The sequence below is a fragment of the Lygodium microphyllum genome, chromosome 2 (genome assembly GCF_053477565.2).
Source record: "Lygodium microphyllum isolate KBCC chromosome 2, Lygodium_microphyllum_v1.1.10, whole genome shotgun sequence".
Taxonomy (NCBI): domain Eukaryota; kingdom Viridiplantae; phylum Streptophyta; class Polypodiopsida; order Schizaeales; family Lygodiaceae; genus Lygodium; species Lygodium microphyllum.
This window is the reverse complement of record NC_141136.1, coordinates 109,984,465-109,995,560: the sequence shown is the minus strand read 5'-3', so window position 1 is coordinate 109,995,560 and position 11,096 is coordinate 109,984,465. Positions and strand designations below refer to the sequence as shown.

At 40.9% G+C, this 11,096-nt stretch overlaps 1 pseudogene; it reads right to left on the bottom strand.

Moving 5' to 3' along the window:
- Positions 1-608: 608 nt before the first annotated feature.
- On the bottom strand, positions 609-1,031 carry LOC148040178 (putative pentatricopeptide repeat-containing protein At3g28640 pseudogene; annotated as a pseudogene).
- Positions 1,032-11,096: the final 10,065 nt, after the last annotated feature.

Genomic DNA, 11,096 nt, shown 5'->3' with positions numbered 1-11,096 from the left:
CTCTTTAAATCTATCAACTGTTCCAGCAAGCACGCCCTTTGACGAGTCCATTTTTATTGATAATGTGATGACCAGTCGCCTCACTCAGATCCAATCTTGAGGTCTTTTGCTTCCTTCAGCAGCTCCCCTATTTCGCAATGGTTCCGGGCATGGACAAAGATGTCAGTCGCTTATGAGTGCTTCGTGAAGGCATTCTGTTGCACGAATTTTCTTCTACAAGCTGGATAGGGCCAAGGAATGGCTTGAAAAATCTGAGAGAGACCGTCAGAACTATGCGAATTCTCCCCATGGAAACCATAGCAGGGTGTGGACATTAGTGGCCTGCCTTTCTTGCTTTTTTCGGGTTTTTAGCTTCTTGAATCGGTTTTTGCTGCAACAGTTTGATATTCTTGGACAAATCTGAGAATATCTTTTGCTATTCTATCACCTTGTCCCTCTCTGAGACGGTGAAGAAAGCCAAGGGATCCCCGCCATGTCTGCCTCCCACACAGAGGAACTGGAATAGCCGTCTTCAGGTCGCCATTCCACGAAAAAAAACTCTTTTTCAAATAAAGCAGCAGACTCCACTTTTCTGGACACTTCCCCCCCCAAATAGTAGGCATGAGTGATTAACAGTCCAACACATTTCCAATCTGCCCATGTAAAGCATAACCTGTGATAAGGGCATTCCAAGTTATTGCATTCCGGACAAGAAGCTCATCCAACACTCCCTGTGCTTTGCCAAATGCACCACACTTGGCATACATATCCACCACAGCAGTCCCAAGCAGAATATCACTTTGCAACCAACCTAGTCTGACAATTTCATCATGAACTTGTTGACCTTTGGCAAGTGCTTCTATGTCAGCACATGCTTTCAAGGCGCAGATAAATGAGACTGCATTGGGAGAGTGACCCTCAGATTGCATCTTATCAAATAACTTTAGCGCTTCTTCACCTGGTCCATGCTGTGCATACCCAGCAATAAGTGCATTCCGAGAGACTACATCTCGACAAGGAAACCCGTCCAGCACTCCTTGAGCTTTTCCCATTGTACATGATATTCCTGAATTTACACCTTTGTCTTCATAGCTTAAATGTCAGCTTCTATAAAGCTTCCTTTGATTCCATGGTATCCTGCACTTTTCTTGGAGTTCATCATTAAAATTATCAGCTTGATAATGTCCTTTGGCATCAATTTTTCATATTTTTCTAACACACACACATCATGCATCCAAACAAAATCATACACATGCACTAAGGGAATATATACATTGGATGCGGATTATCGAAATGCATCACACAAACAATGAATCACACGCAGAAAATAACACAAATGCACAACAAAAGAAATGGAGGTGTATATGACTCGGATGCGCAGCAGCACGACACCGTTAACAATTCTGCATGTCTTTCCATTCAATCTTTATGCCTTGCTCTATAATATCATCCTCTCATAACTTCTCTAGCTCTAGTTGTAGTGGAGGGTCCACAACCTGTAAAAACAAAATGACTTTCTCTATAAGCAAAGATAGCTCTCTTAAAACCAACCGATGTATTTCCATAAGTTGTGTAGATGGACTCCATGAGGCTCTAGATTTGATAAGAAACAACCGTGATAAAATATCTCAGTATATCATCTATTGGGATCCACTGGCCAACTCTAGCTTCTCTGTATACAAGTGAAGAAACATTGAAATATTTTTACCATCAAACTTCTTAATCTCTAGAATCACTTCTTGCAGAGTCCTAAAAATAGCATCTTCATGTTTAATTAATTCATAATTCTTCATGGAATCTCTCATATCTATTCTTGTGAGAATGACTTCTTCTTCAACTAGTTTTCCCATCTTGTAGACTCTCACATAGGCCTTTCACATCGAGTTCACCAAGTGTGGGGATTTAAAAGTTCTACACCTAGATCTATTGAGGATCAAAGAAAATAGAAGACTCATGGAAGAAAGAAATATTAGAACAAGGACTTTTGAATACACTATAGAACACAAGAAATACGTATTACTCTTTTACTCAACTACAATAGATCCCTTCAAGCTGAATGTATTGTACCCAAGCTGATAGCTTAGGCAAACTTTGTGTTTGATACGATAGCTCAGCACCACTCTTTCTGCCCAAAATAATTGCAATAGTAAGTACTAAGGAAAAATTTTAGCCCTCACCTATAGGAGTAGGTAAAAAAATCTTTAGATGTGTCCCAAAGATAACTTCTTATAGGCATGCCTTTCTAGACTAAAGGCACCCCTAAAAAGATAGAATCACTTGTCTTTTACTTCAACCCCGTTAATCATACCAATAGATCATTTGTTTATTCATCTAGCCCAAGAAGCAACCATATTAAATCCCTTCAATATGATTACACTATATCTTAGAGATAGCTTAGGCAAAGTTTTTGTGAAAAGATAGCTCCACACCATTTGTAAGAAATTTACCCTAGAAAATACAAGGAAACACTTGAAAATACTGTAGAATACTCTTCCAAAATAGTTCAGATATGCATAAAACAACTTGGAACCACTTCAACTCTCTATCTTTGGTAAAACCCAATGAGATCTCTTTAATTACAGACAGACAAATACTTTCAATTCTCACCTACAATACTAGGTTAAGATATCTTCAGATTTGTCCCAAAATTAACCTCTTATAAGTAAGACTTCTTAGGCTAAAGCACCTGTAAAGAGGTAGAATCACTTGTGTTTTCATCCCTATTAATCATAGTAGTAAATCACTTGTTTATTTACCTAACTTGTAACAATGGCTCAAATATCTATTTATAATCATTTACACTACAAGATATAGACCTTATACCGACGTTAAAAGTGACGAAAATGTAAATAACAAAATTTGGCCCTGTCATTGCAAAAAGCGTAGTTATTGGCGACGCCATTGAACAGTCAATATCAATGTCGGTATCAGCATCGGTATTGGCGTCGGTATTAGCATCATTGGACACCAATAACGACGGTTTGCGACGAAAATAACGACACGAGCAGTAAATTTGCGATGCTAATAGCGATGGTAACAGGGAAAAAAAAATTTGTGGTAGGGCACCAAGCTTCCCTACGACATATAGCACTGTGTGCTTTATGTGAGCCATACAAAATAGTTTCTGCATGTGTACAATGCTCGTAAAAAAAAAACAAAGTATACTGAAATCATAACACTGATACATGAAGTAAATACATGATCGCATAATGAAAGTGATCTGTACAATCATAACAAGATATCACTAATACATAGAAAATGTCTACATAGATCAAGTGGCCAAAAAATAAAGGTGTGTAAGTTCTAGGGATCCAAGGGCGAGCTACATATCCTCTCCATCTGAAAGCTCGTCCCACCACAAAGGAGCATTGAATGGACTCTGCAAAAAGGAAACAACAATACAATAATGCATTCTAATTAAAGATGGTAACTACGGACAAGAAAGATGAGTGACTTACAGGGCCGCCGCATCTATACAATCGGTCGATCAATGAAGTGAGACCGTGCCTCTCTGCATATCGAATCTCAAGGCCGGTCGGATCGCGATTTGTAATGGAGTACTGCAAAGAAAAAAAAATGCTAACTGCTAGAAACATGATTGTCAGTACAAAGGATATTGCAAAAAAATAAACAAACAAAACAAAAGAAAAACTTACAAAGTTCTCCAAATATGTCCTGTGGCCGCCACTCCCAAGACGATGGACCACTCCGGCCTCGAGTCGTGCCTTGCCGCCTCGCGTTGCTGACTCCAACGTCCTGGAGAATCTGTAGCCTCCTCCCTCAGTCGGTGCCAGTCGTCTGTGTCAATATATATGTGTGTCGGATCGTCTTGATTGCCTTGCGTGCGTCGGATCGTCTATGTGACAATATATAGGCACGCATGCAATCCATCATCCAGCCCGTAGAAAATCTATCTACTGAGGCTTGAACCGAAAACTCCTCATGCAATGATGCTACTATGTAGTCCTTGCTCCCCTTCGGTATGTTCTTCCAATGATCTAAGACGTTGTGCCAAAAAAGTTGTTGGCATAACTCTCTCTCATGCGAGCCATCACCCTTCTCCCCTCATCATTCATGATGATGGCTCATGACCTATCATCGACTAGATATGCATATCCCCTTGGGGTATGCCTAAGATGGGTCCTCTCCCATCTACGTCCATGCTCCTGGGCATATCCAGGAGAACCCTGTGCATCCGGCGTACCGACCGGGGTAATATCTATTGGAGTGGCACCCATAGGGATGCCACCTCTCCTGAAGGTTGAGCAAAAGCCGGAGTAACTGGAGTAGACATCCCCATAGGTGTGACAAATCCTGGAGGTGATGCAACTCCAGCTGAACGACGACATGGAGACACTACGTTTGTGACTCCATAGCATCCACCTGAGCCTGAGCCACGCTCCTTGGAACTGCCACAAGAGTGAGGAGTCGCACATGTATCCCATGTTAACCACAGGCTCACTGCCTCCATATCACTGCAGCATCGCCCTGACCCTAAAGCATTCCCTCCCTCTGGCCCAAGTCTGGAGCGTCGAGCTCGTCTCCTTGAAGCTGAAGCATCCAATGGTGCTAAAGTAAATTTAGCAGAGCGGCCTGACGAAGACCAAGATAGCTCCTGGTCTACCATGTCTTTGAATCTCGCGATCTGGTCTGGAGACATGCGCATGAAGATATCATGTAACTCCTCATCCATCGCTCATCCCTCGACTTATCTTGAAAATGTCACCTGCACAAATAAAAAATGATGTTAGAATAATAAATTTAAATCATACAAAGCACAATAATATAAAGTCTTTTAAAAATATCTTACTTAAAATGCATAGCTTATATACCCTTATAAGCAATTGGTCAACGAATTGAGTAAGTGGATGCTCCAAGTATGAAGTATCCTATGGTCCCATGTCAATCTCCTGACACAAATCCGCATACACTAGAAGGTCGATAGACATGTCACCACAAAAGGATGAGTCCACCTCATTCTCAAAGAATTCTTGGACTCCTGTATTTCCATCATTGTTAGCCAATGCTGGCTCCAAGCTTTCAGTGGCCTCCACCCCTTGCAATATCGACCCCTCTATTTATATACTGTCTTCATCTATGCTCGGAACATCGCTTCGATCATATACTCTCGTACTTCGAGGAGTTGAAGGTATAACATACCACCATCGAAGTTGTCAAGGGTTTGGATAGAAGATTACATGTTCACAAACACGTACAAGAGAGTTTAAACTATTGTGGCATGTATCATGTCGTAATACAATTAACAAACAAATGAGTCTATGCACATGTTTACAATGGGCCAGCAACACAAAGGTGTCGCGCAAATCAGTCCATTTTTTTTCGGAATCTATTTCAAGAAATCCTGATGTACCTTGTCGAACTCTTGCTCCAGCTCCTCCAAGTACCACTTTGAACCACTGCACATCGAATAGTATCATGGAGAAGCTATGGTAATCCACCGTATCAATACTTTGTAAGTTTCCAAAATACTCCGTCTCATCTATAACCATGTTTGGATCCATTGCTCGTCACTGGCTCTCTTGCTCAAACCTTGCCATGATACCACAATCCATTGTGGAGCACATTTTGTCAATACGCTCCACGCGAAAATGTCAAACTGAGCCCTTTACACACAATTTAAGCAACATACAACCAAACAACTACAACATAACAACCATACCTATTTTCGTTAATAAAAGCCATACCTTTCATGTGTGCTCTCAATAGTTATGATACAATGTTATATTTGTGGGGGGGGGGGGACTAAGGTTGCAATTGCATGCAAAAGACTATTTAGCACACTCGTGACTCTAGAAATCCAATATAAAGATCAGAGTGAGAGTGAACTCATCGCTTAATCACCATTATATTGGAGCCTTGAAATCCAAAAGAATCAGAGTGTAATAGCTCATTCTAAGGTCCATACAAGAGTACTATTTACATGTGATCATTCAGGTAGGTTACCTATCAATGTAGGTCAAATACCACCTAGGGTTGGCCAATGTAGATCATGTCATGTACATTCATGTGTTACCACAACATTAGATGCTAGATTGTGAATGATATAAAATGCCCCTCAAATGCATATGTAGGTATCACCAACCTCACCAAGAAAATGAGAGAATTGTGTCTATGCCACACATCTATCTATTAATGCCTATTACGAGGTCTTGTAAACCATTAACCCATAATCTTCACTTCTTTATACCATATGATCACATTTTGTGAATAGTGAAGGCTATTAACCAAAAAGGCTAAAAGCTGTAGTGGCAAATAAGTTACTTTATATTAAATGCATGCAATAATTTCTTTGAAAGCATGGCTACCAATATTTAATGTTTGTATGCAGTAAGATATTAATGAAGAAATGGTGGGTAGCTCTAATATAATCAAGTCAAACGCCTATTTGCTACTATCAACTAACTTGTTACCTACCTCTCATGATATACATTGCTAATATAAATCCAATTAGAAGACTTTGTCAAAGTCAAAGTCAATATGGTAGATATGATATAGAGATCAAGTACCTACAAGTGGATATATGTCTTTTGAAGATTGTAAATAATACATGTGTGTATGTGTGAGCTAAGGAGATAGAAATTAAAGGAGGGACATAGGAAAACAACTACCATCAAGCATTAGTAACCCTCTACATGTGTGTATGTGTGAGCTAAGGAGCTAAAAGTTGAAGGAGGGACATAGGAAGACAACCGCCATCAAGCATTAGTAACCCTCTACATGTGTGTATGTGTGAGCTAAGGAGCTAAAAGTTGAAGGAGAGACATAGGAAAGCAACCACAATCAAGCATTAGTAACCCTTTACATGGGTTGTAATTTGCATTGTTAAGACATTCGTGCTATAGATCCAATCCATTATTCCAATAGCAACACCAATAATGGTATGATTACTTAATCAACACCAAGGCATTCTCAACCATATAAAATTTAGAAGAGTTGACATGAGAGGTGCTCAATATTGCTATGTCAATTATGTTTAATGTGACCAATATTGCTAGGTCATTGATGCTCAAGATTGCTAGTTCAAAGATGCTCAATATTGCTAGTCTAGAGATGCTCAATATTTCTAGTTTAGTGATGCTTAGTGTGACCAATTATTGCCAAGAAGAATTTGAGCTCCACCTAGGCTCTACCTCATCTCCACAACTGCACCATTGATAAATGTGAAGGATTTTGTAGCATACTTATAATGAAGGGTGGGGGGAGATAATATTTTTAGAAATAAGTGAAAATGCACCACCCACATTGGCATGGGTATATAAGATGTAAAATGTGTTTTTTTTTTCATCATTCAATCATACTAGGCGCTCCGTGCCTAGACTCGCCCCGGCGCTTTCGCACCGGGGTTGGCGTAGGTCAAGGAGGGCAGGTCGAGGTAGTGCGCAGGTCGAGGATGGGCAGGTGCTGTTGGGACTCGGTGCCCTTTTCGCGGGGAGGGCGGGTGTCGGACGCGTGGCACCCGCCCCTACCATTCTTCGTGGGGAGGCTGGGGGCTGCCACGTGGCACCCACCCCCAACCTCCCCTTAACTAATAGTAAAGATACAAGCCTTTTTCATCTCTCCCAATCTTCTACATAGTTCTTACATGGCTTCTTGCTCCTTCTCTCTCTTCTTTCTATTCTTCTCTCTCCTTCTAGTCTTTGCCACTACAACAAAAAGGCCTCTTAGATGCACTTTTAGATGCGATTTTTGAATAAAGAGAAAATCTTACGGGTGCGTCTACCCACCCGTCTAGACACGCCCATCTATTTGCATGTCTACAAACTCGCGTCTATAATCACATGTATGGAGAAATTTACATGCAAAAATAGACGGGTAATAGACGTGCATATACATGCGTGAATACAAGTGCATTAAAAAACCAAAATTGTTATTTATTTAATTTATTTTGTGCGTCTACTAGCGTGTGTACATGGCAAATTAGATGGGCATATAGACACGCCCATAGACACGCTTTTACAAGCGCCCATAGACGCGAACACAAAACAAAAAATCTCATTTTAAAAAAAGAGATATTTAATTTCTTTTTTTAAATTTGAATTATGTAGCGCATGTACTCCGCATTTTAGATGCGCCACGCGTTTTCTGCAATTTAGACACGCAGATAGCCGCACAAAACATAACTAGGAAAAAAAAACCAAACTTTGGTTTTCTTTTCCCCCTCCCATACATCAAATTGTGCATTTGGGAAAAAGACAATGGATCTAAAAGCATGAGAATTGAAAACAAAAGTCCATGTATTCATTATAGATTAAAAAAACATTTACATGGGGAGTTTAAGTGCTTGCGACCTAAAGCGTGGCCGTAAGCAATAGGCTCAAGATGGATAATAGATATACAAGAAAATAAGTCCATAGAGCATGTATGGTGCTCCTCTACGAATCTGAAGAAGAAACATCTTCACTAGCACCACCATGGCTACTAGCGTCGCTATCCCCCTCCTCGCTATGCTCCACATCGGGGTTTGTCTACACACACAAAAGATCAAGGTTGCTTATGTACACATGGTGGAGAAAAAGTTATAATTAGCTATAGTTTTAATAGGAAAGTAAGAAAAATATACCTCCTCTAGCTGTCGAATCCTCATAGCCTAGTTGTATTGGTCCTCAATGATGAAACCCTCCTCATAGAAAAGAAGCCATGTGGCTGTGCGGTTACGGCCTCGATGGTAACCCACCTCTCTAGGAGTAGGTATCCTACCAACGATAGTAGTCTGCAAAACAATTATGATATATACAAACAATTATGAGACACAAAGTATTAGAACAAATTATATAAAGAATTAAAAGAAATATAAATTTTAAAAAACCAGAAATCAAAATATACTTACAAACTCTGCCTCCCACGACTCTTTGCCGCCCGATCCGTAATGCAACGATCCCATGGTTTCCATTTGGATGCGTCACGCCTCTACGTGTTGGCAACTCTTCACTTTCTCTGTTGCTTTCTTCTTGGCTTTCTTCCACTCTATGCGGTGGCACATAGGTGGTTGGCTATAGGCTCCACGTCCCTCCTCCTGTCTCCGTAGTGAGTCCCTGGCGTGTGTCATGAGGTGGGATCTTTTGTTGTGAAGAAAATCCCTCACTTTTGTGCATCCCCAATCATCCGAGAACCCTCAGGATTTGGGTACCTCCTATGGACTGCCCTCAATACCTCTTGCCACAAGCCGCTTTTCTGATTTTTGAAGTAAACAAAATAATCTTTATACGTCCCATGCATGACGCTCCTCATGTAAGCCATTACATCCCTTCCTTCATCATCATGGAAGATGCCACCAGTATCTCTAACTCTATAGTACTGGCTTACAGACTCCTCTACGTGATCTTTTGGTGAGGGTGATTGCTCGCCACCTCCTAGGCAACCCCCATACAAGCCTCGTCCTCCCCCTCGACTCTCCCTCATCCCTCTCTGATGACTACCCTCTGCCTCGCTAGATGCACGTGCTTCTGTGCATGCACGTGCATCGGTTGATGCTTGTGCTTTAGCCGATGCATGTACAGGTGCTGCACATGGAATACCTACAATTGGAGTTTGGGAAGTAGTGTCAGGCAAAGACGTCAGAGGCATTCTAGACATGATGCTGAACACCTCGTTTGCTATGGGAGAGCGGCCAAGGTGTCTGTTCATCTCTCCCATGAAGTCTTTCCTACTAGAAAAACCTCCAAAAAATGCATTGACCACTCTATTGAACAAGCCCAATGTATCATTTATGCAATCCAAATCCGGGTCATTACTAGATAAACATGGATGCGACATCTGCAAAAAAACACATGAAAAATACAAATTTGTACAATTCCAAAAATAAAAAATTATTTTTTATCAGATCTAGCTGACGTGTGTATAACCGCGTCTAAAATGCAGGATAGATGCGCTCTCAGACGCATCCCGAAAGTCAACCTTGTGGTTAGAGCACGTGTATATCCACATCTGAGATGCAGTATAGACATGCTATCAGATGCGATTTCTAAGTCAATGATTCTGGTGCGCGTGTATCCTCGTGTGTGGACTGCAGAATACACGCGCGTGGAGATGCAACTCTGAAGTCAAAGCTTCTGGGCAGGGCGCGTATATTCCCGCGTCTCACATACAGCATACACGCGCCTGGAGACGCGACTCTGAAGTCAAAGCTTCTTTTGTGCAGAGCGTGTGTATTCTCGCGTCTCTGACGCAAAATACACGCGCTCTGAGACGCGGCCATAGACGTAATGATAGCAAACATAGCTTCGCATCTATCCCTGCGTCTGTATTGAAATGTAGACGTGCTGGCAAACGCACTCAGTCGGCTGATTTCAGACCGACAACCGCCATTCATGATTTATTTGTGCTATACAAAATGCAATCATAGATCCTAATACAGAAAGAGACACAGAGAGAGAGAGAGAGAGAGAAAGAGAGAGAGAGAGAGAGAGGACTCACCTTGGGTGTTTGGTGTGGTAGGTGGTGATGCTTCTTCCTTCTCCTTCTTCCTCTCCTTCTTCCTCTCCTTGGTGAGTTACTCTCCCTTGATGCTTGCTTGCTATTTGTTGTCTCCTTCCTTTGCTTTTTCTTCCTCTTATTCTCCTCTCTCTTGTTCTCTCTTTCTTCCTCTCCTTGGCTTTCCTTTTTCCCCTCTTGTCTCTTTGAAATGAAAGAAGAGGTGAGTCATGAGGAGATGAGGCATGAAGAGACTACATGTCGGCTAAACTCCAGCTTCAAAACGTGCAAAAAACGCAGGAAAGGAAAGGCACAGTTTGAAAAGAAATGATTTAGGTATCTTTTGAATTTTGATATTTGAGTCTATTTTCGCGTGTATATGCGCGTATAGGCGGGAAGTTAGACGCGCAAATAGACGCAGATTTAAATGCGTAGGTAAACGCAAATATAGACACCCATTTAGCTTTTATCATGAATTTTTGTTTTTAAGATAAGTTTTGATAGTAAGTTCTTATTATAAGTTTTTATGTATTTATGATAAGTTTTGTGTATTTAAAATTGAGATCTTAGAATAATTAATACGTCAGCTTGAATTTTTTATGTAAACATATGAATGACAAATATTTTGATGTTGTCATGAATTAGGTTTAATCATGTCGTTGTCATCACCTAGTGCAGTGCATGCT